General features: G+C 49.4%; 1 protein-coding gene across 2 annotated transcripts in view; it reads left to right on the plus strand.

Annotated features, from left to right (window-relative positions):
- Positions 1–8,177: 8,177 nt before the first annotated feature.
- PKNOX1 (PBX/knotted 1 homeobox 1) overlaps positions 8,178–26,629 on the plus strand; it is a 45,400-nt gene continuing 26,948 nt past the window's right edge. The window contains exon 1 of one of the 2 annotated variants that reach the window (XM_055414724.2): positions 8,178–8,308. The gene's annotated coding sequence lies outside the window, so the exon portion shown is untranslated. Of the gene's footprint in view, positions 8,309–24,382; positions 26,470–26,629 lie in introns of those variants that run through there. The other variant, XM_055414732.2, reaches the window with a different exon arrangement.

Here is a 26,629-nt window from a genome sequence, read left to right on the forward strand (position 1 = left end):
CAGGAAGTGGGTGCACAGCCTGGCTGGATGCTTTGGGCAGAGGTGGGTTTTGTCCATCCACCTCCCTGGACCCCCGACACCGGTGGCCAAGACTAGAACAAAGTGAGCTCAGCCCTGCAAAAGCTTTTGTTGGTATTACTTTTGTACTTCAAGGAGAAACAGATTTTCACATGCACGACATCACAGACCATGCCTCTTGACTGTGAACCTAATTTAGAAACTGGCCCGGTCGCAAAGGAAGCTGAGGCAGCAGCTGGGTTTGGAAAGTTGCTGGTTGCCAACAAGCGGCCAGGTCACTGTGTCACTGGCAGCTGAGTAGCCCAAGGAGGTCTGATGGGGTCCTGCTGTAAAGGTCGCCACCCAGCTTTCATCGGGAGCAGCCAATTTCCCAAACTCGTGGTCGGTCTGAGGAGTGGGCAGTCGTCGTGGTATGACCACGACGAGAGCAGGAGAGATGATTACTGTGAAATAGGAGCCGCAGGCAAAGCTTCGTGCTGTGGGCACAGCTGTTCTGGGGCATGGCCGGGACAAAGCTCTTTCACTGACAAAGTTGTCAAAGGCTGTGCACACAGGGAAAAGCCGGGAACCGCTACTGCTGTCCTCAGGTGGTGCTTCATGTTCTTTTTTTTTTTTTAACTGAACAATATAGTTTACGTAGCAAAAATCTAGGTGAAGATCCAGTATTACAGTTAAGACTCTGGGTGCCTGAAAATGATAAGAAGAAAACTGGTTTCACAGCCTAAAAACATGAGTTTGTATCAGGGAACTTATTTATATGAAGAAGACTTAGTTTAAAAACTTGGTTAATAAAAGGTCAGGATAAAACTGGGAGGAAGTTGGCTTTTTGTAGTAGCAGCTGATACATACGTGTGTGTGTGTGTGTGTATGACAGATTTTATTTTCTTAGGCTCAAAAATCACTGTGGACAGTGACTCCAGCCATGAAAATAAAAGACACTTGCTCCTTGGAAGGAAAGCTATGGCAAACCTAGACAGCATATTAAAAAGTAGAGATATTGCTTTGCTGATAAAAGTTCATATAGTCAAAGCTATGTTTTCTCCAGTAGTCATGTACAGATGTGAGAGTTGGCTCATAAAGAAAGCTGAGCACTGAACTGACACTTTTGAATTGTGGTACTGGAGAAGATCCTTGAGAGTCTCTTAGACAGCAAGGAGATCAAACCAGTCAGTCCTAAAGGAAATCAACCCTGAATATTCATTGGAAGGACTGATGCTGAAGCTCCAATACTTTGGCCACCTGACGCAAAGAGCTGACACATTGATAAAGACTCTGATGCTGGGAAAGATTAAAGGCAAAAGGAGAAGGGGGTGGCAGAGGAAGAAACAGTTAGGTAGCATCACTGATTCAATGTACACTAATTTGAGCAAACTCCGCGACACAGTGAAGGACAGGGAAGCCTGGTGTGCTGCAGCGTATGGGGTCACACAGAGTCGGCAACGACCTAGTGACTGAACAACAACCAAAAATATTTTGACTCATGTTTCATAGTCTCAGCTTCATCTCAGGGGAGCATGCCTGGCCAGCATGCAAGTCTGGGAGACAAGGTTCACCACAGTGTTCCCACCGCTCCCCCACCCGCACCCCCAGGATGCTTCCTCAGTAAACATTTTCCTGATGATCAGATTTTAAGTTGACAGAGAGTTACCCAAGTAAGCTGGATCATTACAAACAGGGGAAGACTGGGCCCATAGAGGTGCACAGTGAAAACACCACAAAAGCAGGAATCTGGGTGATATTTCTACAAGCCAAGGAACACCGAAGGTGGCCAGTAAACCACCAGAAACTCAGGAAGAGCCTGGGACGTATTTTTCCCTTCCAGGCTCAGAAGGAACCAGCTCTGTCCACACCTTGACCTTGGACTCCTAGCCTCCAGACTTGAGAGAATAACTCTGTTGTTTAACCATGCAGTCTGGAGCTTCCTTGGTGGCTGAGTGGTAAAGAAACACCTGCCAATGCAGGAGACGCTGGTTCGGTCTGGTCCGGGAAGATTCCATGTGCTGCGGGGCAACTAAGCCCGTGTGCTGCAACTCCTGGAGCCCATGCGCCCATGCTCAGCAACAAGAGACGCCACCCCAATGAGAAGCACCATAACTAGAGAGCAGTCCCTGCTTACCGCAACGAGAGAAAAGCCCGAGCAGCAGCAGAGACCCAGCACAGCCAATAAATGCAAACATACATGAAATCATTGAAGCACAGGCACTCACAGGCAGCCTGTGGCACTTTGTTACAGCGGCCCCAGCAAAGTAACACACTAGTGTGTTACCAGTATAAGGAGACCTGGAACAAGCGAAAGGTTTGCTGGGCATCTCCAGTGGGAAACTCTGCTCTCTTTAGAGCTCAACCTTCTGGGTTTTCTGATTCCAGTTTTTCATTGTCTTTGAGCTATTCTACAGTCTAAGTTGTCAGGAATGGGTGACAATGCAGATGTCCCTCCGTTGTCAACTATGTGATGAAGGGACAACCCTCACCCCATGGCTCTCAGTCCTTCCACTCAAAGCCAGGTTTGCACAAATTGTGAGTTCACGCCAACATTCCAGCCTATATAAGTGTTTGTTCTTCGCATTTTCCTTTGATCAGGCTGTGACATCTTACTATTCCCTCAATCAATCAGTGAGTTCAGGAAGCTGTTTGCCACCCGTTGATTGCATGTCTGCCTGAGAGTCATGATTCTGTCTCGGGCCAACATCATGCTTAACACTGCCATGGCTGCCATTTCCCTGTTGCATTGGGCTGGGGCCCTCAAGGAGGCCGTGTCACAGGTGAGGGCAGTGTCTCCTACCCTCATCTTCTAGGGACTTCATTGTTGAACTGTCCTCTGGAGAAAACGGGGGCTCAAGCCTGAAGAACCATGGACATCCGCATGTATGCTGGAGGCCTTCCTACACAGCTCACTGCCTCCTCTGCAGAATCCCCTGAGAGATGCACGACCATCCCCATGGAAAGCAGGGAACTGGATCTCAGGGAGGTGAAGTGGCCTCATCCACATTCACGTGGCTTTGCCACTTGTCCACATCCAGCACTGTAGACTGCAAGCCCAGGGCTCTCCTGACTACACCACAGTGGCTCTTTTACACAGAAAAATGAATGCCATGTGGGCAGGCTCTAAGATGGTCCTGGGGGATTCTCTCTCCCTGCTGTTTGTGTCTTCCTGGTTCCCCCTCCCCCTGTATTTGGGCAGGACCTGAGACATGCTTCTAACCAACAGAGTAGACAAGGGCAATTGGAAGATGCTTCTGGGATTACTTTATACAACACTGCAACTTCTGTCTTCCACACTGACTCTGTTTCTTGCTGGCTTTGATGAAGCAAGCTGCTGGCTCTTCTCCTCTCCATCTCCTCCCTGGAGAGGTCCATGTGGCAAAGAAACTGAACAGGGCTCCAGCCAAAAACCAGAAGGACCTGAGGCCCTCAGTCCATCTGCCCACAAACATGTGAGGTAGGAAGTGGATCCTTCCCCAGTCAAGCCATCAAGTGAGACCACAGCCCTGGAGGCCACTCATGACCCGCCCTGAGGCACAGGGCTCAGTCAAGTTATGCCCAGATTCCCGGCCCACAGAGACTGTGAGATAATATATGTTGTTTTAAGTCACTAAGTTTGGGATAATTTGTTACAAAGCAATAGGTAGCCAATACACCATGTATTAGAAGCACTGGTTCATGCATTCTACAAATATTTACTTGCCAGGTACTAGCACGGGTGCTTGGCGTACATTAGTGAACAAAACAGAGTAAAATTCTTGGTCTTCTGGAGCTTCAGTTCAGTTCACTTCAGTCGCTCAGTCGTGTCCGACTCTTCGCGACCCCATGAATCACAGCACGCCAGGCCTCCCTGTCCATCACCAACTCCCGGAGTTCACTCAAACTCATGTCCATTGAGTTGGTGATGCCATCCATCCATCTCATGCTCTGTCGTCCCCATCTCCTCCCGCCCCCAATCCCTCCCAGCATCAGAGTCTTTTCCAGTGAGTCAACTCGTCGCATGAGGTGGCCAAAGTATTGGAGCTGGAGCTTAGATTCTATTATTTATGTGTGTGTATTGTTTAAGTTATATGCAGAGTACATCATGAGGAACGCTGGGCTGGAAGAAGCACAAGCTGGAATCAAGATTGCTGAGAGAAATATCAATAACCTCAGATATGCAGATGACACCACCCTTATGGCAGAAAGTGAAGAGGAACTCAAAAGCCTCTTCAAAGTGAAAGAGGAGAGTGGAAAAAGTTGGCTTGAAGCTCAACATTCAGAAAACAAAGATCATGGCATCTGGTCCCATCACTTCATGGGAAATAGATGGAAAAACAGTGGAAACAGTGTCAGACTTTATTTTTTTTGGGCTCCAAAATCACTGCAGATGCTGATGGCAGCCATGAAATTAAAAGACACTTACTCCTTGGAAGGAAAGTTATGACCAACCTTGACAGTATATTAAAAAGCAGAGACATTACTTTGCCAACAAAGGTCCGTCTAGTCAAGGCTATGGTTTTTCCTGTGGTCATGTTTGGATGTGAGAGTTGGACTGTGAAGAAAGCTGATCGCCGAAGAATTGATGCTTTTTGAATGGTGGTGTTGGACAAGACTCTTGAGAGTCCCTTGTACCTCCAGGAGATCCAACCAGTCCATTCTAAAGGAGATCAATCCTGGGTGTTCATTGGAAGGACTGATGCTAAAGCTGAAACTGCAATACTTTGGCCACCTCATGCGAAGAGTTGACTCACTGGAAAAGACTCTGATGCTGGGAAAGGTTGGGGGCGGGAGGAGAAGGGGACGACAGAGAATGAGATGGCTGGATGGCATCACCGACTCTGTGGACAGGAGTTTGAGTGAACTCCGGGAGTTGGTGATGGACAGGGAGGCCTGGCGTGCTGTAACTCATGGGGTCGCGGAGAGTCGGACACAACTGAGCGACTGAACTGAACTGAACTGAACGGGGGCAGGGGTGGTATTGGAGGATAGACACAGTAAAAGTTACATGGTTATGTGGTTGCATTGTACATTACATGTAAGTAAGCTACATGGTTATACAGTTGTATGCTGCTGCTGCTAAGTCACTTCAGTCGTGTCCGACTCTGTGTGACCCCATAGACGGAAGCCCACCAGGCTCCCCCGTCCCTGGGATTCTCCAGGCAAGAACACTGGAGTGGGTTGCCATTTCCTTCTCCAACGTGTGAAAGTGAAAGTGAAGTCGCTCAGTCGTGTCCGACCTTTAGCGACCCCACAGACTGCAGCCTACCAGGCTCCTCCATCCATGGGATTTTCTAGGCAAGAGTACTGGAGTGGCTTGCCATTGCCTTCTCCGATACAGTTGTATATGTTACATGTAAATAAATTACATAGTTACACAGCTACATTGCAAGCTACATGTATCTACAGAAGTACCATAGGAGGAGGAAGCAGTAGGGAATGGTTTGGGAGTTTGCAATTTTAAACCTCTTTTGAGAAAGTGAAGTTGAGAAAGGCTTCATGGAGTGAGAGTCAGGGAGACGCCTTTGAGAAGAGTGCTTTAAGCACAGGGAATCAGCAGTGCAAAGGCCCTGAGGCTGAATCACACTTGGAGTGAGCTAGGAGTGGCTATGAGGCTGGCTGGAACATAGTAGGTGAGGGGAAGGGTGGCAGAAGCTGAGGTCAGAGGTGTGGAGGGGAGAGGGATGGTAGAGGCCTCGCAGGCACTGCATGGACTTCACTTTTGCTCTACATGAGATGTGGAACTCTTGGAGGGGTTGAGCATAGCAGTGATGGGGTCTGACTCATCGCTGGTGACTTCTTGCTCACCTGTGCAAACTGAAGTGGCTTATTCTCCACCATGCTGGCTGCCTTGACAAGCCAAGAGACTTGCCCTTATTTTGTAGGTTTCCCCCCCCACTCATTTTTCTTACCAAAGCCCCAGATCCCAGTCATCCTCTAAATATGGCCCCAATCCTGCCTCCCTGCACCTCCTCCAGCTTTCACCTTGCAATCTCCCCTGCCAGTACAGCACCTTGCACCCCATCCTGGCTGCCACAGGCTTTGTGCACTGTCTCACATGCTCTGCCAGGCAGGGTTCAAGGCTCACCTTTCCCCTACATTCTCCCCACCTTCTCCAGCTTGAGACAGGGCTGCATGGAGCGGGGCTCTGTGTCCCACTGGCACCTCAGCAGAGTTCTTTCTACCTTTCCCCATGGGTCCTGCAAAGCTCCTTCACCTGCCTGCCTGCTCCCACCTTCCCTCCTCCCCTCCTGGCTTCACAGCACCTGCTGTCATCCACATAGTTCTATGAACAATTGTACGTGGCTTTTTACTTCATATGCCTAAATGTGGTCCTTGAGGAAATAGCAGCAAGTCTTTAACAAAGAAATTGGGAAGAAAGTAGGCAGAAACGCCTGTAGTGCACAAATCTTTCTTTATTGTTCATAAACCACCCTGGTGCCACCACTGGGGGGAGGCCATGGGTGGAGGCAGAGGAAAGCAAAGGCCCCACTTCTACCTCATTTTCATTTACCTTTTCTAAAGAGGGCCCCCTGGTGTGTGAGCCTCTGGGCCACAGTGTCACTGATGACGCTTCCAGCCCTTTCTCCTCTGGAGCTCGCCCCATGAAGAGAAGGAAAGGAAGGGCAGGAAGATCACGGGGGGCCCGGGTAGAGGAGGCCAGGCACAGAGGCCAGACAGGGGTGCAGGGCCTAGGTCTCAACTGCCTTGGGACAGTTGTTTCGGGCCATCAGGGGACACCACACCCCCAGGTTCTCCTGGACAGAGACCTCTGCCACCTCACACACTTGATGGGAACCGGATGAAAGTTTCAGTCTTAGGTTGGGAGAGGGTGAGGCCAGCCAGGCCAGGGCTGCTTCAGGGTGCCTGTGAGCAGTGCCATCAGTTGGGGTCCCAGCCGGGTAAAATAATCTCCTGTCCCTGCCTTAAAATTCTTAGTGACTCTTGAACAAGGGACCGTTCATTCTGACTTTGCACTGGGCCCTGCAAACACAGATAGGTGGTCTGCACCACTGAATTGTGGGGGTCCCTTCCCTCCAACTCTCCACTAGTCAGTGGCTCACTGCACCCCAGCCCAGGCGCTGCTATCACAGCCTTCTCTCTAGAAAACGGAGCATTTCTGCAGGACCACGCAGACTGCCTGCAGCTTCCTGGTGCTGGAGGAGTCCTGAAGACTTAGGAGGGAGGTCCTTCACGGCGGCTCCCGACTGACTCCCTCCTGAATCACCAGGCACCCTCCACGAGTTCCAGTCCTGGGTCCCGGGGCAGCGCGCAAGCCCTTCTCCAGACAGAGATCCCACCGAGGAGGAACATTTCTGTAGAAACGGACAGCCGTTCAGACCTCATGCCTCTGCTGTAGGAAAGGCCTTGTCTTTTCCTTAACGTTCTGGAGGGCAAGGCCACCGGAGGGACCCGCGGGCCCGCTGCAGCACCGTGTTTGAAAGTCCACCTTGAGATACACCATACTTTCCGCGTCGCCCTAAGCGGTGCCACTTCACTGATGGGGTCTGCGTGGGCCACCGGGGGACAGGTGCCTGAAGGCAGAGCGCGGTACCAGAGGCGAGCCTGCAGCGGTGGCTGGAGCCCAGACCGCGGCTGAGGGCGCCGGGGGTCAGGATGGTGGCAGGGTACTGCCGCCGCTCTCGGGGCGCACGTGCGCAACCTCCGGGAAGAAAGCAGGGGACTGCCTCGGACCGGCACGCAAAGGGGGCGCCTTGCAGAGCAGGGGCCTGGGGGCCAGACGCCCTCACGGCCCGGCCTCCGAGGACACCCGGGGCTGGCCTGCCCTGCATCGCCAGGGCGCGCATTCAGGGCTCCTCCCGCGGATGGTACTGCCCGCCCTCCCCGCCTGACCGTCGCGGATGGTTTCGCCCATCCAGGCCCACTGCACACACCTCCCCCGATCTCTGAGGAAAGAGCGGAGGGGGCGTGACGCCAGCAGGCCACGCCTTCATCTGCATACTAGTGAGGCGGGGCTCGCGGCCTGAGGGGCGGGCCGCTCTTCGCGCCGCGGCGCAGCGGCTGGGGGCGGGTCCCGACTGATAGGCGGGGGCGGGGCCGGCCACCGCCCGCCCCCGGCTCACTCTCCGCCCGCGGCGCCCAGGCCCCGCCTCCAGCCGCCGCGGCGCAGGGACGGGGCGGGGCCCGGGACCCGCAGGCCCCGCCCCCTCTGTGAATATTGATGCGGCGCGCGTCGGCGTCGCCCTCCTCCCATTGAGCGAGGCTGTGTCGCGTGGCCCAGCGTCGGCGTGACGGTTGGACGCGGGCGCGGCACTGCGGGTCCCGATTGCTGCAGCCGCTTGTCAGTGTGATGAAGATTGGCACCCAGGTAAGCTGTCACTCAACCGCTCCGCCGCCGCCGCCGCTCCGCCGCCCCGTCCCTATCAATCACGCCGGCCCGCCGGCGCCGCGGCCGCCGCCCCGCCGCCGCCAGCCGGGTCTCCGCGGGCCGCCGCCGCCCGGGAGGGCCGCGCCGGACCTGCCGCCCGGGGCAGGGGGCGGGGAGGGGGCGCGGGTGGGGGAGGGGAGCAGCGGCCGCGGGGAGGGGCGCTGAGGGCCGGGCCGGCGCGGGGGCGCGCCCCGCTTGTTTTTCGCTGTGGGCTTAGGGACGCGGAAATTTCTGGAAGGCTCCGCCGCCGCCGCCGCGCGGGGCCCGCGGCGAAGCGCGCGCTCCTAACCGTCCCTCTCGGAGCGCGGCGCGCGCCCCTGCGCGGGCGGGGCGGGGGGCGCGGGGGCGCGCGCGGGGGCGGGGGCCGGGCTGAGGGCGCGCGGGGGGGCGGGGCGGGGCGCGCGGGGGCGGGGCCAAGCGGGGGCGGGGCCGCGCGGGGGCGGGGCCGGCGTCCGGGGCGCGGGGGCGGGGCCGCGCGGGGGCGCGCGGGGCGGACGTTCGCGAGGCGACTGCGGGGTTGCTCGGGGGCCGTGAGACTGGGGCGTCGTGCTCCGCGGGCTTCCGGGGTCCCCGAGGCCGGCAGGCGGAGGGCGGGTCCCGTGTTGTTAGGAAGCCGGAGTGCGCGGTGTCTGGAACGAGTGACACGGGCGTCGCGCGTGGTAAACGGCCGACTAGAAGTAGAGGTCGGCGGTGTGGGGCCCGGCCCGGCCGCCCGCCGGCCCCCACATTCCTTGAGGGAGAGGTCGTGAGTCACCTCAGGAGAGGCAGGGAAAGAGGAGTCTGCTCTACTTCAGCGCAGAGGCTGCTGGGACGCGGCGTCGTGGTTCAGAGGCTGGGCCCGTTAGGCTCTCCTTTGTGATGCGTGACTCCTGAATCAGTCTTAGCGCGTGCTGCCGGGGTCGGAGTCCCGGGGCGAGGGCGGAAGGCGGATGTTGGGGAGGGGGAGGGGAATACCTGTACTGACGCTAATGTGCATTCGGTAACTTTGATCGCAGACCTGCACCATCCAGGGTAGATTTGCCGTTTGTAAGGAAGTTCTGATTAACAATTTTGATCCTAAGACTTAGTTTTCACTGGAAGCTACTGGTAGGGACACTATCCGCTTTATGCTAAATGAAACCCTCAGCTTTCGTTGGATATACTTGTATGATTTCTCCTGACATGTTAAGGAAGGGCTTATGTACTTGCATAATGTTTTATGCAGTGTTTTCTGAATATTGTGTGGAAAAATCGAAGTGAAATGTGAAAATTCTGCCAATACAGTTGCTGGTGATGCTCTCAAATCTAGGTGTACGTGGATTTAGAAGGTGGCCCACTGACTCCAATTTGCCTTTCATCGGTTTTTTTCCTTCACTTGCCCAGCGTGGAGAAAGTCGTGCGTTTCATTCAGCACGGTTGTGGAATAGAGTTGTCGGACACAGGGCTTTCCCAAAGGACCCTTCCTTCTTTAGAGACTTACAGGTGGGGATTAGAGTTGGTGAAATATGGTATGAGGCAGGACTGGAGAGGCGAACATCCCGTGCTGACGATCTAAGTGCAGACACTGGTGATACTGGATGCTAACGCTGTCGTCTAGGGCACGGATATTTACGTGTCTGTTTCAGTGTGTTTGTAACTTTAGGAAAGTACCACTTAGGATCAGTGAAAGGTACTGGGCGAATAGTAACATTCTAGCGTAACTCTTTCACTTTTGTTGCAAACTAATTGAAACTGTTTAGAAGAACACTTTGAGACCTCTGCTGCTGCTGCTAAGTCACTTCAGTCGTGTCCGACTCTGTGTGACCCCATAGACGGAAGCCCACCAGGCTCCCCCGTCCCTGGGATTCTCCAGGCAAGAACACTGGAGTGGGTTGCCATTTCCTTCTCCAATGTGTGAAAGTGAAAAGTGATGCAAATCATGAGCCCCAGGGGGCCTTTCCTGCCCTCCCCAGATCTCTGGTCTCCTCCTCTTCCTGGCACAAACGTTTTAGAAAAAATAAAATAGGATCAGGAAGAGAACCTATTATACTGAAATACAGTTATCAAAAATATTGAACTGAACTTGTGATGAATTTCCTGACCTGCTTTTTATTAGCTGATGTAGTAACAGATGGAACACCAGATCTAATTCTTTTTGAGTATTGATGAGTATAAGTGACAGTTTGAGATTTTTGTACAGTGCTAATGTTTTGTGAAACTCTGGTTTCTGTTGGTGAAGAAGTCACAGATGTTGTGCAAATTCCAGGATTTTGTGACTACCTGTGGAATTGAATGAGTGCTAAATTTCAGCCAGACGTTATAAAGGTGTGATTTTTTCTCATTCAGGTTCACAGAGACCAAGTTAAGAGTCTCTGCACTAGCAGTTGATTTGCTCTCAGCGCATCCCTTCCTAGGAATTTGTGTGTGCCCCCCGTTTTCTTCCTCGTAATGCTGTGCTGAGGGGCAAGGGTGATGAGGAAGTAAAAACATCACAGCTCAGGGAACCCAGAGCTGAACTGTCTGGGGTCATAGCAGGGTGAGTCACTGGAGTAATTGTCTGACACCAGTAGTGATGACTCACACGTGGGATGAGTTACACGTCTGTCTTGTACAAGTTGTTTAGGAAAGTGGAGTATAGTGTTGAAAGGGTTCAGTTGAGAAATTGTTGGAATCAACATTCAGGGACTGGGAGGCAGAGGCATTTGGTTGGAAAGACCTGTCTGTCAGTTCAGTTGCTCAGTCGTGTCCGACTCTCCGCGACCCCATGAATCACAGCATGCCAGGCCTCCCTGTCCATCGCCAACTCCCGGAGTTCACTCAAACTCATGTCCACAGAGTCGGTGATGCCATCCAGCCATCTCATTCTCTGTCATCCCCGTCTCCTCCTGCCCCCAACCTTTTGTAGCATCAGAGTCTTTTCCAGTGAGTCAACTCGTCGCATGAGGTGGCCAGAGTATTGCAGTTTCAGCTTTAGCATCAGTCCTTCCAGTGAACACCCAGGATTGATCTCCTTTAGAATGGACTGGTTGGATCTCCTTGCAGTACAAGGGACTCTCAAGAGTAGAGACTGTCAAATAAGGCCCCTCTGGCCGTATTACCCACCTGGCCAGCGAATGGTCAGGGCACCCGGCAGCTGGGTGCCCTCGGCCGGCAGCTGTCCTCATCTTGGTGTGTCAGCCTCAGTGGTCTACTCCCTGTTTCTGGGAGGTTTGCAGACTGTGCCGGATGCTGGCCCAGCCAACTTTTTGTCTGACGAGGTGGTTTCAGACTCTGGATGTGGAAGCTCTATGGCTCTGAGGTCACTTCTGGGGACTTGCAGAGGGGACAGAGTGGCTGCTTCACTCCATCTCAGCTTCCCTGGGGGAAAGTCCTCCAGCTCTTCTAGAATCTTGAAAAGTGCTGATCAGTCAGGTTTCGGAACTGAGGGCCTGTGCATTGGTGAACATTTTCAGTTCCCATTGTCTTGAGCCTTCCCTTCAGTGTTAGGATGCACTCGTCCGGACAGGTCCAGCCAGCAGTCCCCCAGCCTTCTCTTCCCCTCAGGGTGGCCTGCCCAGTGTGGGATCATGCATTCCTGTCTGGGGATTATGCTACTCAGGGCGACCCTGCCACCCACAGGTGTCTGTCATTTGGGGCAGCCTCCAGCCTTGTCGGGGAGAGACTGCAGGGCACGTGGTGGGAAATGCCTTTGGTGTTTGCATCTTTGACGCCTGGCTGCCGTACTCAGGCCCCAGGGTGGCAGGCAGCAGGCTGACTTCACCGGCAGGTCACGCAGGAATAAGGGAGAAAGGAACCTAGTGGAGTCCAACGACCAAGGTAGTGCTGGGCCTGGGGGTAGATGGAGTTGCAGCTTGGGGCCTGGCGGGATCTGGCTGCCACCCCGGTCTTGACCTTCCCGGCTTGCTCTTCCCTTGTTGATCTCAACCGTGTGCTGCTCCCACACACTCTCTGCCATGTGTTCTCTGCTCCTTGGCTCTGCCCGCCTTATCTCTCCTGTTCGCCTCACACACCCTGCCCACCCTGTAGACAGGGTGACAGTTGTCTCGCCCTCCATTGTGTCCCCCAGTTGCCCACCTGGTCCCCAAGGAGGGGTGGGCTTTTGCCAGCTCACAGCCACCCCCTTTCCACAGGGCCTGCAGTGGGATGGGTCACTTGGAAGGGACTAGGTGGTAGGAATTGTGATTGCAGTTTCCTCAACAGTCTCATTGGATTTGCAGAAAGAATGCCTTCATGAGATCTTGGCAAGCCCTCAGTATATGCCACACTATAGCTGAGACATTTTATCAAGGTTTTTTTTTTTTTTTGCTTTAAAAAATCGGGAGTATAATTTTGTGTTATTATAAATTCAGTTATGTGTTTATGCAAAGTATCTTTTTTTAAAACAAGTTCACAGTTTATTGCTGCATAAATGAAACACCCCTGTGATCCTCTGGGGCAGGGATACAAAGCTGGGTACTTCTTATCCTGTGCATTGTAGGATTTTAGCAGATGCCAGCAGGACCCCCACCAACAGGTGTAACAACCAAAAATGTCTTCAGATAGTGCCAAATGTTTGCTAGGGGACAAAAAATCCCCCTGGTTGAAAAGTAGTGCTCTGGAACAGCATTTTCCAAACCACCTTGTGTGGAACCCGAGTTTAATGGGATAGGCATAAGTTTTTACATATTCATCAGTGCAGCTCTTCTGAGTTGTATTTTTAGTCAGTGTTATGTGTATTTTCATGTATTTATGTAATTGACATGTTTCTCATTTTCATCGTTTATCTACGATCTTACTACAGTTCTGTGATTCTGGTTTTGTGCGTGTGTGTCCGTCCCTGCTGGTGTAGATAGAGCCTTTCAAGCCTGTGGGTCTTGTTGTTTCCTGTGTTTATTTGATCATCCTCTGGCCTGCCAAGCTGAGTGCCAGCCGGATCAGGGCAGGGACGAGGCTGCCAGGCCCATGTCCACAGGGGTCAGTCCCTGAGCTCAGACGGTGCCCTCAGGAGAAAGATGGTACCATAACATAACCCCTGCCTTGAAGGATTGGGGTTCCTGTTGAACCTAAAACATACTCATTGACCGTTAATAGCAAGTGTATCATGAAAGTTTCGAATGTCAGTTTTTAATGAGAGTGGTAGTCATGGTTTCAAAAACAAAGCTGTGATGTGAGTTTAAATTCTACCAGCTGTGATAGGCCTTTCAGGTCAGAATTTACTGAAATGGATTCTGAAACCATTAAACACCTTTGTTGTTGGAATTTTGCTGTGTCTCTTGTGAACATATGTGGTTGGCTGGGAAATACTTTTTTGGGCTAGATTTTGTTTTGATAGGATTTAACATCTGTGATTTTCTTTGAATGTTATATTAAACTTCAAGTGGTGCCTCTTAAAACCTTACTTGAAAAATAAAGTGATCTCTTGACAAACATTTCTCCTCAGAATGAGTTCTTGACTGACCATCTCGCTGGGGAGGGACGTGAAGGTGGATGGAAGGCGAGGGAGGAGGGGCGCCCGGCAGGGTGGAGGGGGGCAGGCGGCTGGTTCTCTAGCCACAGTCACAGCCCTTCCCATACAGGAATGGAGACTGATGGCGCTGTAGTGACATACAGCTGCTGTCCTCCAAGGGCGTTGGAAAATGTCTCTTTTTTTGAATATAGAATTTTGACAGTTTTCTTGGGGTCCTTAACAGCTCTCTCAGCTTTATTAATACACTGGTTTGGTGTAGAGAAGGATCATCAATTCCGCATCCCGTCCACCCACCCCACCCCCGGTCTAAAGGTGTAGTTTGTACTGTCTCTCCTTCCTCTTCTGGCTTCATTACCAGCTCTCACAGCCACTAAAACTGAAATTACCCCAGAATTTCCTGCATTTCTGTGTGGATGGAATTGATCCTGCTCATAGAGCAGCTTCTGAGAGTGGCTGAGGACCCTCCCTGGGAAACCTGAGCCTCTGCTGGGTGGGCCTGGCAACCGGAAAGGGAGGGAGCTGCCGGACTCCTCAGCATGTGTGTGGGTTAAATGAAACATGCAAGGGTCTGCGTCACTGAGGCTGAGTTGGAGCACGCAGTTGGGGTTGTAGTGCAGCGTGTCTCCTGGGACAGCTAAACTCTAGGCCTGGGGTTGGTAAGCCTGTGTGCCGCGTCCCGCTGTGGCCCATTTTGTACAGCCCTGGAACCGTCCATGGTATACTGCAGAGGAAAAAGAACCCGCAGAGCCACACACAGTTACCAGAGGGAAAAGTGCTGGCCGACTCAGTGCTCCCCTGAAACCAGTCGGTCTGGATCTAAATGGATCGAACAGTGTGTTGGGGAAATATGACTAATAACGGGAAAGGGTGGGTATTTTCTCTCGCTGGACTCTTAACCTTGTGATGACCAGTACGCAGTGTGATGGGTGTCAACACAGAGCCTATGTAAACAGCTCTTAACTCTTGATGAAACTCTAGAGGGTTCCTTGGGAATAAATGCTGGAAGCCTAAATCTAGAAACTTCTGTTTTAGTGGGTAGTTCCCAATGCGTCCTTGCTCTTTGATTTTTCTCTGTTGGTCATCTGGTCACCAAGAATCCCTGCTCTCCGATAGAGTCAGTGTAGTGTCGAATTCTCTCTCATGGGTGCCCCTGCCTTGCCCAGAAGCCCCTGTTCTGAGACCCCAGATGCCAGAGGGTTCTACGTCACCAGCTCCGGAGCTCCTGGCTGGAAAGCAGGCCAGCCTAGCTCCTACATGCCTGGAACCCAGGCTGGGGAAAGGACCAGAGCCTCATTCAGGCCCAGCCAGTGCCCTTGCTGGTCTTTGGCTCACCACAGCTTCTTTTTTTCTTTCTAGAATCTTTGTGTTTTTTTTCCCCTTGATCTTCATATCTCTTTGGGTGATTCTTATGTGAAAGGAATGAAAACGGGAGATGGAGTAATCCTCAATTCTTTGAGTACTTTTCTGAGATTTACTTTCTTATGGACCCTTTTGACTTGACTGGATGATGTTAATTTTTTTATTTTTTTGGCCATGCTGCATGGCATGTGGGATCTTAGTTCCCAGACCAGAGATCAAACCCCATGCCCCTGCAGTGGAAGTTTGGAGTCTTAACCACTGGACTGCCAGGGAGGTCCCCAGATAATGTTTAGTTAACTTGCCTGAGGACATACTTTACCTGTTGTTTATTTAGATGTTTATTTCTCAGTTTCTTTCTTTCTTTATTTTTTAAAGCTTATTCATTTATTTGGCTGCATTGGGTCTTAGTTGTAGCATGGGGGATCTTTGTTGCACGACTCTAGTTGAGGGACAGGGCTTAAGTTGCTTCCAGGGCATGTGGGATATTAGTTCCCTTACCAGTGCTTGGACCTGCATCTCCTGCATTGCAAGGTGGATTCTTAACCACTGGACCACCTGGGAAGTCCCTATTTCTCAGTTTCAATTTTAATGTTAGTCCAGTATATCCTGGGACTTGCTTGGTGGCTCAGATGGTAAAGAATCTGGTAAAAAATCTGCCTGCAGTGCAGGAGACCCAGGTTGGATCCCTGGGTTGGGAAGATCCCCTGGAGAAGGGAATGGCTACCCACTCCAGTATTCTTGCTTGGAGAATTCTGTGTACAGAGGAGCCTGCCGGGCTACAGTCCATGTGGTCGCAAAGAATCAGACACAGCTGAACAACTAACACTTTCACTTTCCAGTATATCCCAAGACTATAACCTGTAACTATTTTAAACTTTAAAAATCTCTCCATCTTTATGTATGTTATTTTTCCTGTTTTTTTGTTTTTTTTTTAAAGATTCTTTGTGAATTCCAAGTGGAGAATTCAACCGTTGAATTTGATACATGGAGTGAAATACATATTATGGAATATCCCCAGTATTTCTGCCATCAAAACTTAAAGGAATGCTTTTCTAATGTAATTTTTTTCATAAAATAAATAATATTGAAGATGATGATTATAGTGCAGAGAAAACATTTAAGTATTTTCTCCTTTTAGCTAGAATGTCATTAAAATAATCTGAATTCTTGTCTAGACAAGTCAGAATACCCCACTGTTCAGAACTAGTTACTGTAAGGTGCTTTGCTAAGCTTGACTTGGTCCCCCATTGGAAGGAGGCATTGTTGTTAGCTCTGTGTTGCTGAACAAATAGAATATCAGATATACACGTGCCTGGGTATAAATGGTATTAGACAGGTTACATACATGTCATTCATGAGAATGAAGCATTATAGTCAGGCAAACCCCCAGATTATAAGTGTAGCCTTTAAATGCCCTGAAATTCATTTTGAAGGTTTTAAAAAATATCCTGAAATGGTCCTAGACACATTTGCCTTCCCAGATTGCTGTGTGCTCACTGCCAGCGCTGAATCCCTGCTGCTAAGGAGCACAGATTCAAGTGTGGAATGATAACGCAGGTTGACGTTTCGTCGATGGAGCGGAGCTTGCTCTAGACGCAGATTGGGAGGTAGGTGTTAGTGTTGAGGTGGTGTGAGGTAACCAGTAGGAGACTGAAGGTAGAATGTGGGACTCCCAGGTACCCTAGGGGAAAGTGGAGCAAAGAAGAGTTTCGTTATCTCAACAAAAAGGAATTCAGGAAAAAGCGGAGAACGAGGAGGTTTGTTTGGTGTGTTAAAAAGCAAACAATGTAAGATGGCATAAGCAAGCCCAGAGACACCGAATAATATAAAAGGGTTAGCTCTCCCAAGTGATAAAAACTCCAGATTTAGTAGAAAAATGAAATCTGGCTGATGCAGTATGTAAGCAACCTAAATAAGCAACCTTTTTATCTTAAGCTAAAACAAGAAGGTGGGAAACAAGGGATAGAAAACTGTCAGTCCTACAGAAAGAAAGGTTTAGCAATACCAGTGTCAACTGAACTCGAGGCAAAAAGCATGAGAAGAGCAGTTCTTTCTGTCATAAGTTAATGTATCAGTAATGTATCAATGTGTCAATAATGTATCAAAATGTAGAAAAATTGGAGGGTTGATCCAAGTGGCAGAAGTGGACAGAAGGGCCCTCAAACCAGACAGCCACGGACAGCAAGCCACAAACCAGATTAGACCAGAGAGAAGAGGAGGTGTGGAGGGGCTTCTCAACTCGGTGCCACTGGCACCTGGAGCCACGTGGTTCTGTGTGGGCACTGTCCTGAGCACTGTAGCTGGGTGAGCAGCGTCCCCAGCCTCTGCCCACTGTGATAAGCAGAATGTTGATTGAAGTTGCCAAACGTCCCTTGGGGGCCAGAATCGCCCCCAGTAGAGAACCACTAATAGAAAGGATTTAAACGCTAGAACTGGTGGATGTACAGAAATTTGTGTCCAACAAACCTAAAGTATAGATTCTCAGTTACACAGAACATTGAACAAAAACCGGCCACATATTAGGCCACAAAGAAGAATCGAAGTTTTGAAAAGTTAATTCTGTAGACCAGATTCTCAGACCACAGTGCAACCTAGACAGAACCTAAGAGTGAAAGGACAGCTAAAAATATCCACCTGAAAATGCTAGGACCCCCTTCTTTACAATGCTGGTTAAAGAGGAGATCAGTGTTCATTCTGTAAATGAAAGAAGGCTACCGAACACTACCCATGGGGTGAGGCGAAAACAGCTCTCAGGAAGAAAGTGTGTAGATGTAACCATTTATTAGGGAACAGGAAAAGTAAATGAATTCAGCTTTCAACTCAAGAAACCAGGAAAATAAAGCTGCTGCTGCTAAGTCACTTCAGTCGTGTCCGACTCTGTGCGACCCCATAGGCGGCAGCCCACTAGGCTCCCGTCCCTGGGATTCTCCAGGCAAGAACACTGAAGTAGGTTGCCATTTCCTTCTCCAGTGAAAATAAAGCTAAGGCAAATCTATTTTTGCTTTTTGCAAATCTGATTATGAGGAAATGAGAACATGGTATTTTATTTTCTTTTTTAAATTTATTTTAATGGAGGCTAATTACTTTACATTATTGCATTGGTTTTGCCATACATTGACATGAATCTGCCCCGGGTGTACATGTGTTCCCCATCTTGAACTCCCCTCCTACCTCCCTCCCCATCCCATCCCTCTGGTTCATCCCAGTACACCAGCCCCGAGCATCCTGTATCATGCATCGAACGTGGACTGGGGATTCATTTCACGTATGATAGAACACAGTATTTTTAAAGGGATGTGGCTACAGATATGAAAATTTTACAAATAACAACATGCACGTACAATTTGATGGTGGTAAATTTGAATTGAAGTCACTCAGTTGTGTCCGACTCTTTGCGACCCCATGGACTGTAGCCTACCAGATTCCTCTGTCCATGGGATTTTCCAGGCAAGAGTACTGGAGTGAGTTGCCATTTCCTTCTCCAGAGCAGACGATAAAAAGACCAAGTAGCTGATGTGGGTGGTTTATAAAGAAGGCATACATGACCAGAATTGACCTTGGAGGTAGGAAACTTGCGCAGACCAGCAACTTTAGGTGAGATGGAAAAGGTAGTCAAGATTTATCTTTTTGGACTTCTCTGGTGGTCCAGTGGTTAAGAATCTGCCTGCCAATGCAGGGGACTCAGGTTCATCCCTGGGCTGGGAAGGTCCCACATATGGCAAAACAACTGAGCCCATGTGCCATAGCTACTAAGTCTGCGCTGTGGAGCCCATGCTCCACAAGAGACGCCGCTGCAAGAAGAAGCCTGCACGCCGCAACTGGAGAAAGCACACTCATAGCAACAAAGAGCCAGCATAAATAAAATTTAAAACAATAAAGAAGATTTCTTTTAAAGAGGCACTGGGGTGAATTACAGCAAACTTTCATGAAACAGATAATTCCCAATGGAGCAGCCGTTCACCAAACAAAGTTGTTGTGCTCCTGCTGTGTACCAGACATTGTGATGGTGGTGGGGCATGTTGTTTGGTCACTCAGTCGTGTCTGACTCTGTGATCCCCTGGACTATAGCCCACGAGGCTCCTCTGTCCATGGGAGTTCCCAAGCAAGCATACTGGAATGGGTTGCCATTTCCTCCTGCAGGGGGGTCCTCCCAACCCAGGGATCAGACCCACATCTCTGGCATTGGCAAGCAAATTCTTTACCACCTAGGAGCCATCTGGGAAGCCCCAGGGTCTTTGTGGCGCAGTGTTTTAACCTGGATACTCACAGGTAGTGTCAAGAGTCCTTTATGTGCTGTTAACATGTTTGGTTCCAGTATGTATTTCCTATAGGTGTTGATGAGCAAGGAGGAAGAGTCTCTTTCCTCTTCAGGAATGTGTGGTGGGATATTCTGGAAATGTGTGACTGCACACCTTGACTGCTGCTGGGAGATGCCTCTTGGAACCAGGGCGGCACTTTGTTTAGACTCACTGGTGTGTGCAGAGTTACACTTGTGCAGCATTGAACATCACATGACTGAAGGTCGTGCTGTGTACCTTCTTCATCTGTTCTCAGCGTTTCCCATTTTGAATGACACAGTAATTCACAGATTGAATTGATGAAATTAATATTTGTAGGCATCAAAGTTGTCAGATTGTCAAATACTCTCTTGATTCCCATGGGAGTTCTATAGTTATCTTAGAAACAGTTGCTCTAACATAGATAGACTGCTAGTTATCTTGGCAGCAAAACTGGGTTTATTCAGGATCAACAAAGAATTGCAATTTCAGGTCTGCAACCACATGGACCCCGGGCAAGTCCCTGGCTGGCCAGGAGAGGAGAACTCTTTTTAAAAGGAGAAGGGGAGGTTGGGAGAGCTGGAATTAACAGAGTCCACTGGAGGAATCCAGGGTTCATCTAGTGGCTTCACATTGCTGGGTTGGGACACTGCCTCATTGGCTGAACTTAGAAGTGGGGAGAAGAGTCTGTCCATTTCTTGTCTGACTGTCCCTACTGTCAGGATGTGAGAGTACCACTGCTGGCCTCCTGACTCTGTTTCATTGAGGTTTCTGTTTACTAATTTTCACAAAGCAAAGTCTATTGTGCTCTCAGAAATAGCATGTAGAGGGAAAGGCCGGGCCTGGCAGCCAGACTCTTGCAGAGGCACTCAGCCTCATGAGTGGGAGGAGGCCAGGCAGGGCTGTAGAGACTGGCAAGTGTCCTGGTCCCTACTGGTGCGGGCACAGGATGACCCGTTCATTCTGCTCCTGGGTCTGTGGCCAGGAGTTTGGAAAGAGTGTAGAGGGAGTGACCTGTCTCTGCCCTACAGGTTGGGGTCCTCAGCTGGGAGGACCAGGAGGTCCGGGAGTGGCTTGGTGTCTGAGGGCTGGAGTCTTGGGGAGGGATTTTCTCAAATGGGAAAGTTGGTGCTAGCTGTCAGTAGGGGCGTGAGCTGGGCTGTGGACTTCTGCGTGGACCTTCCCTGTGGCCTGAGCTTCCTCATGGCAGGGGAGGTGGGGTTCTCTTTAGTCAGACTTCTTACTTGGCGGGGGTTGAGGGGACGCTCAGGGCTCTAGGATTGATTGAGTGACCCAGTGAGAATGGTGAGAGCTGCCGCAGGCCTGGACTCACACAGCCTCACTTTGGATGCTGTCTTATGCATGGTTCCCAGTAAGTGACTAGGGTCGGGTTTCAGAGAAGGGGACAAAGACCCTCCTCCCAGGAGGAAGGCATGTCAGAGTTTGGGGATGTGTTCTAAACTGCTTGCGTAGGTCTGGACACAAGCAGACCCTGGGTAGATACTGCCTGCCTTGTCTTCCCTCCCACCCTCCCCAAGCCCCATTGTGACACTGGCAGTACAATGAAGATGGTCCCTCCTGGGACCAGTGCTCAGTGTGTCTCTGTGTTGTGTGGCTTACATAAACAGGAGGGTGACATGGAGCTTTGACCTTGTGGAGCTTCTGCTTTGCCAGCCCAGGTCCCCTAGAATCCACATGCCCTACGCTGAGTGGGAGCACGTGGTTGACCACCACAGTGCCTGCGGGGAGCAGCACCAGAACCCCGGGTTCACTAGCACTTTGCAGGCATTGATTGAGTTCAGAGAGATTTTCATAAACACATCAAGATTCCAAAGCGTTTTGCATCTTTGGTACTTTTCCTTCCAGCCTGGAAGGTCTGATGTCCCATTCCTGCTGTTCCTCTGGCCTATTTACCTGTTCTTGGGCCATTATCACTTCTCTGTTGTTACTGTGGCCTTGCAGGATAGCTTGACATTTTTTTAGTTTCTCAAAAGAAGAAAAAAACAGAAATGTTGATTGGGATTTTATCTACATGTGCTGAGAAAAACCAGTAGACTTTTTGTAAACCATTAGAACTGTTGGTAGGTATGAGGTTAGCCTGCAGACTGGGGGCGTTTCTTACCCAGCAGTCCACCGGAAAGTATAGCGACAATGAGATACTTTTGACAGTAGCAAGAAAAACGGTAAAATGTTTCAGTATTAATTAACCAGGAGTACAGAAGACCTCCACAGAAAAGAACATCAGTTAATAAAGGATGTGGGAGAGAGCCACATGCTCACTGTGCTCACAGATGTCTCTTCTTCCCAAATTAATCCTGGACGTTTTTTCAACATGGTTATGAAGTTGTCTCTTGACAGCAGGGACTGTGTCTGGTTTGCTGCCCCATCCCCAGCATTGAGAACAGAGCTTGGCTCAGAGAAGACTTTCAGTAGATGTTTGTGGGCTGCATGAAGGCCCAGCCATGTGCCCAGCAGACTCTGTGCCCTGCCTTTCCTTCTGACAGCACCATGAGCCTATTTCCATGGACTTTACCTTCATGATTGATGGTCGGGGCCACTGTGGATTCTACCATTGCCCTGTGGCTGATGTGTAGGTTCTGTTTCCATTTTTTATTAATGTGGATAAAACACATCATTTCCATCTGGCTTTCTTGCCATGAGTTTTTTTTTTTTTATTTATTTTTAAATTGAAGGATAATTGCTTTTACAGAGTTTTGTTGTTTCCTGTCAAACCTCAACATGAATGAGCCATAGGTATACATATGATCCCTTCCTCTTTAACCTCCCTCCCATCTCCCTCCCCTCTAGATTGATACAGAGCCCCTGTTTGAGTTTCCTGAACCATACAGCAAATTCCCATTGGCCATCTATTTTGCATATGGTAATGGAAGCTTCCATGTGGCTCTCTCCACACATCTCACCCTCCCCTCCCCTCTCCCGTGTCCATAAGTCTATTCCCTGTGTCTGCTTCTCCACTGCTGCCCTGTAAATAAATTCTTCAGTGCCATTTTTCTAGATTCCGTATGCATGTGTTAGAATACAGTATTTATCTTTCTTTTTCTGACTTACTTCACTCTGTATGATAGGCTCTAGGTTCATCCACCTCATTAGAACTGACATTTGTGTTCCTTTTTATGGCTGAGTAATATTCCATTGTGTGTATGTACAACAACTTCTTTATCCATTCATCTGTCAATGGATATCTAGGTTGCTTCCATGTTCTAGCTATTTTAAATAGTGCTCAATGAACAATGGGATACATTTCCGTGAGTTTTTAATGCTCTTTGAAATGAAATTTAGAGCATAGAGAGTTTATTTGATGGTATTTTAAAATCAACATTTATGGACTTCCCTGGTGGCTCAGTGGTAAAGAATCCACCTGCCAATGTAGGAGATTCAATCCCTGATCTGGGAAGATACCCACATACCTCAGAGCAGCTAAACCATGTGCGCAACTGTTGGGCCTGTGCTCTAGAATGGCAACTACCGAAGCCCAAGCACTACAGAGCCCAAGCTCCGCAACAAGAGGAGCCACCGCAATACGAAGCCTGCACACTGCAACCAGAGAGTAGCCCCCACTCGCTCCAACTAGAGAAAAACCTGCACAGCAACGAAGACCCGGCACAGCCAATAAACAAAATTATTTTTAAAAATAAAAAAATAAAATCAGTATTTATTAAAGCTACAGGCCTGTTTTTTCCTCTATGCTTTTATGTACAATTTTTATTATTCTCTCTATAAGTTTAGTCAGTTTTGCTCTTTCACCCATAAGACAGCCTTTGATCAATTCAAGATGATCAGACTGCATGTACCATTTTTACATGTACCGTGTACCCATATACAACTTTAATCTCCTTATGCAGTTTGAAAACCTAGTTTTTAGTAGAGACCTTTTTCATTTTAAGCCTCTTAACTATCTGACTAAATCAAACTTTCTCAAGTAGATGTAGTCACTCCAAATCACACACTGTGGCAAGTCTCAAGTTATCACACTTCCCAAGCCTTCTACCAGGAAGTGACTTCCATGGGATGAGGAACTTGATTTTATTTACTACTGTACCCTTGGGACCTAGAATAGTCCCTGGCAGTCAGTAAACTTGCATAAGAGAAGAAATGTTTGCAGTCTTAGTAAATTCCTCATACCTGTTCCCTAAAAAAGAAATGTCTAAAATCAGTAACTCAGTTACACCTTTTAAATTGGAATTAAAGCTGATGTCTAAGATTAAGTTGCCAAGTTTTCTTAAATACTTCAAACAGAAGTGCCAAATGCACAGATTATTCTGTGAAGCTAAACACAATAATATCAAAATCTAAATCCCCCTGAGGGCTTAGGGACACTACTGTGGCAACAGGGAAGTCATCTCAGGCGTGTCGAGGCTGTCATCTGGGGGTGTCGTGGGCTGGGATGTGGGGAGCTGGGGTGCTGCCAAGCTGGGGCCTCCTTTGGCCCCCGTGCTGCACCTCTTCTTCCGGTCCCTGTGGACTGAGCCAGCTCAGGCCTTCCCACCTGCTCTGAGCAGGAAGTTCCTGTCCACCTGGTGGGACTCGGCCAGTCTGTCTGCCTCTGGTTCTTCCCTGATTTGTCAGTTGTCCTGGACTAGAATGCTCAGAAATGTTAAAATGCCTGTTAGATTTGACTCACATTTCATATTTTTGTCTGCCTTCAAGGTCACAACACTAATGCTGTCTTCTTAGCTGACTTTGAGAAGATTGCAACTTTTTATTGATAGGTGATCATAGCGGGCTACAGTCTATAGTGTTGCGAAGAGTCGGACATGACTAAAGCAATTTAGTATGCATACATATGGTCAGGGCTTCTCTGGTGGCCCAGTGTAAAGAATCTGCCTGCCAATACAGGAGACATGGGTTTGGTCACTGGTTCGGGAAGATCCCCTGGAGAAGGAAATGGCAGCCCATCCAGTATTCTTACTGGGAAATCTCATGGACAGAAGAGCCTAGTGGGCTTCAGTCCATGGGATCACAAAGAGTTGGTCATGAATTAGTGATTGAGCATGCCCTTCAAATACATATGATCAAATTGCTTTCTGACAAATTGCTTTCATGATTTGTGGGACCTGGGACTCCTTCAGAGCGGCAGGTTTCACTTCATCTTTGCTAGCAAAGTGGCGTACCGCTCTTTTAGTTAATAATTGCCAGCTGAAAAAGGATGTATTGTTTTAAATTTTGTACTTTTTAAATTACTTTTAGTTTTAAGATTTCTGTACATAAAGTTTGGAAAGTTGCATTGTCTTCATTTGTATTAGTCTGGTTGGACTCTTGAAAGAGTATCAGAGTGACAGTTTCCATTAATGTGTCCTTTTTTAACTGGATGAAACTTGTAGAATAAAATAAACAAAGCCCATGTCGTATTGCCCTTGAACAACAGGGTGTTGTATGTCTGTTGGGCTGGTGGTTCTCCAACTTGTATGTTGGAGCCTCAGTTCAGTTCAGTTCAGTTGCTCAGTCATGTCTGAGTCTTTGCGACCCCATGAACCACAGCACGCCAGGCCTCCCTGTCCATCACCAACTCCCGGAGTCCACCCAAACCCATGTCCATTGAGTTGGTGATGCCATCCAACCATCTTATCCTCTGTCGTCCCCTTCTCCTCTGCCCTCAATCTTTCCCAGCATCAGGGTCTTTTCAAATGAGTTGGAGCCTCACATGACAGTAAGTAGTGAGGACACTCGGAGGAAAGGGGCCCTGTGTGCACAGTTGGTAGGAGTGTAGATCGGTGCAGCCACAGTGGAGAACAGTATGGATGTTCCTTAGAAAACTGAAAATAGAGCTACCATGTAATCCAGCAATCCCACGCCTGGGCATGTATCTGGAGAAAACGAAAACACTGATTCAGATGTTCATAGCAGCACTATTTACGATAGCGAAGATGTGGAAGCAGTCTAAGCGTCCCTTGGTAGATGAGTAAGTAAAGAAGAAGTGGTGCATGTATACAATGGAATATTACTCAGCCATGAAAATGAAAACTTGCCTTTTGAAACAATATGGGTGGACATGGGGGATATTATGCTTAGTGAAATAAGAGGCAAGTACTGCATGGTTCGCTTTTATGTGGAATCTAAGAAATAAACTAGTGAATATAACAAAAGAGAAGCAGATTCAGATACAGAGACCAAACTAGGAGTTGCCAGCAGGGAGAGGGGAAAGGCAAACAGAGGTGGGGGATTAAGGACACAGGCTGCTAGGTGTACAGTGGGCAAGGTAGGGACGTCCCTGTCTTCACTAAGACTCTGCACTCCCAACGCAGGGAGCCCAAGTGATCCCTGGCCTGGGAACAAGATCCCACGTGCTGCAACTAAGAGTTCGTGTGCCGCTACTAAAGATCCTGCAACTGAGGCCTGGCACAGCCAAATAAGCAAAATATTTTTTAAAAATAAAGTAAGATTCAAGGATATATTGCACAGCACAGGGAATATAGCCAATATTTTTAAGTAACTATAAATGGAGTATAATCTTTTCCAAAAAGAAGTGAAGACACTGTTGTTTGAGTTTGAACATAATAGAAACTTACTTTCTGTGCAATAGGGGAGAGCCTATAGCTGAGCAGCTTGGCAGAGGCCTGGACCAGAGCAGACCCTTCCTCCCATGCCCAAGCAGCTCTGCTGGGGTGAACCCCGTGAATTCTGCTGCCTGCCCACAGGTGCCAGTCAGTGTTACTGCCCAGGTGGAGGATCGTTCTGCTGCTGCTGCCACAGTGCCTTGGGCTGGCCTGGACCTGGACCGCCCTTTCACGCAGACAGCACCATCTGCTGGCTGCTTCTTCCTGGCTTCCTGGGTGTCCTGTGGCAGTGTCGGTCACCTTGGCACTCTTTCCCCCATCTTTTTTTCTTTTTTTTTAATTGGAGGCTAATTACTCTACAATATTGTGGTAGTTTTGGCCATACATTGACATGAATCAGCCATGGGTGTACACGTGTTCCCCTTCCTGAAGCCCCTCCCATGTCCCTCCCCATCCCATCCCTCCCCTCAGGGTCATCCCAGTGCACCAGCCCTGAGTGCCCTGCCTCATGCATCGAACCTGGACTGGCGATCTGTTTCACATATGGTAATATACATGTTTCAATGCTAGTCTCTCAGATCATCCCACCCTCGCCTTCTCCCATGGAGTCCAAAAGACTGTTCTATACGTCTGTGTCTCTCCCCCATCTTTACTCAATGAAATGTTAGTTACATGGAGTTGCTACCCCCCCACCCCCACCCCCACT

The sequence above is a fragment of the Moschus berezovskii genome, chromosome 1 (genome assembly GCF_049115385.1).
Source record: "Moschus berezovskii isolate FMDL1 chromosome 1, NW_MosBer_1.0, whole genome shotgun sequence".
Taxonomy (NCBI): domain Eukaryota; kingdom Metazoa; phylum Chordata; class Mammalia; order Artiodactyla; family Moschidae; genus Moschus; species Moschus berezovskii.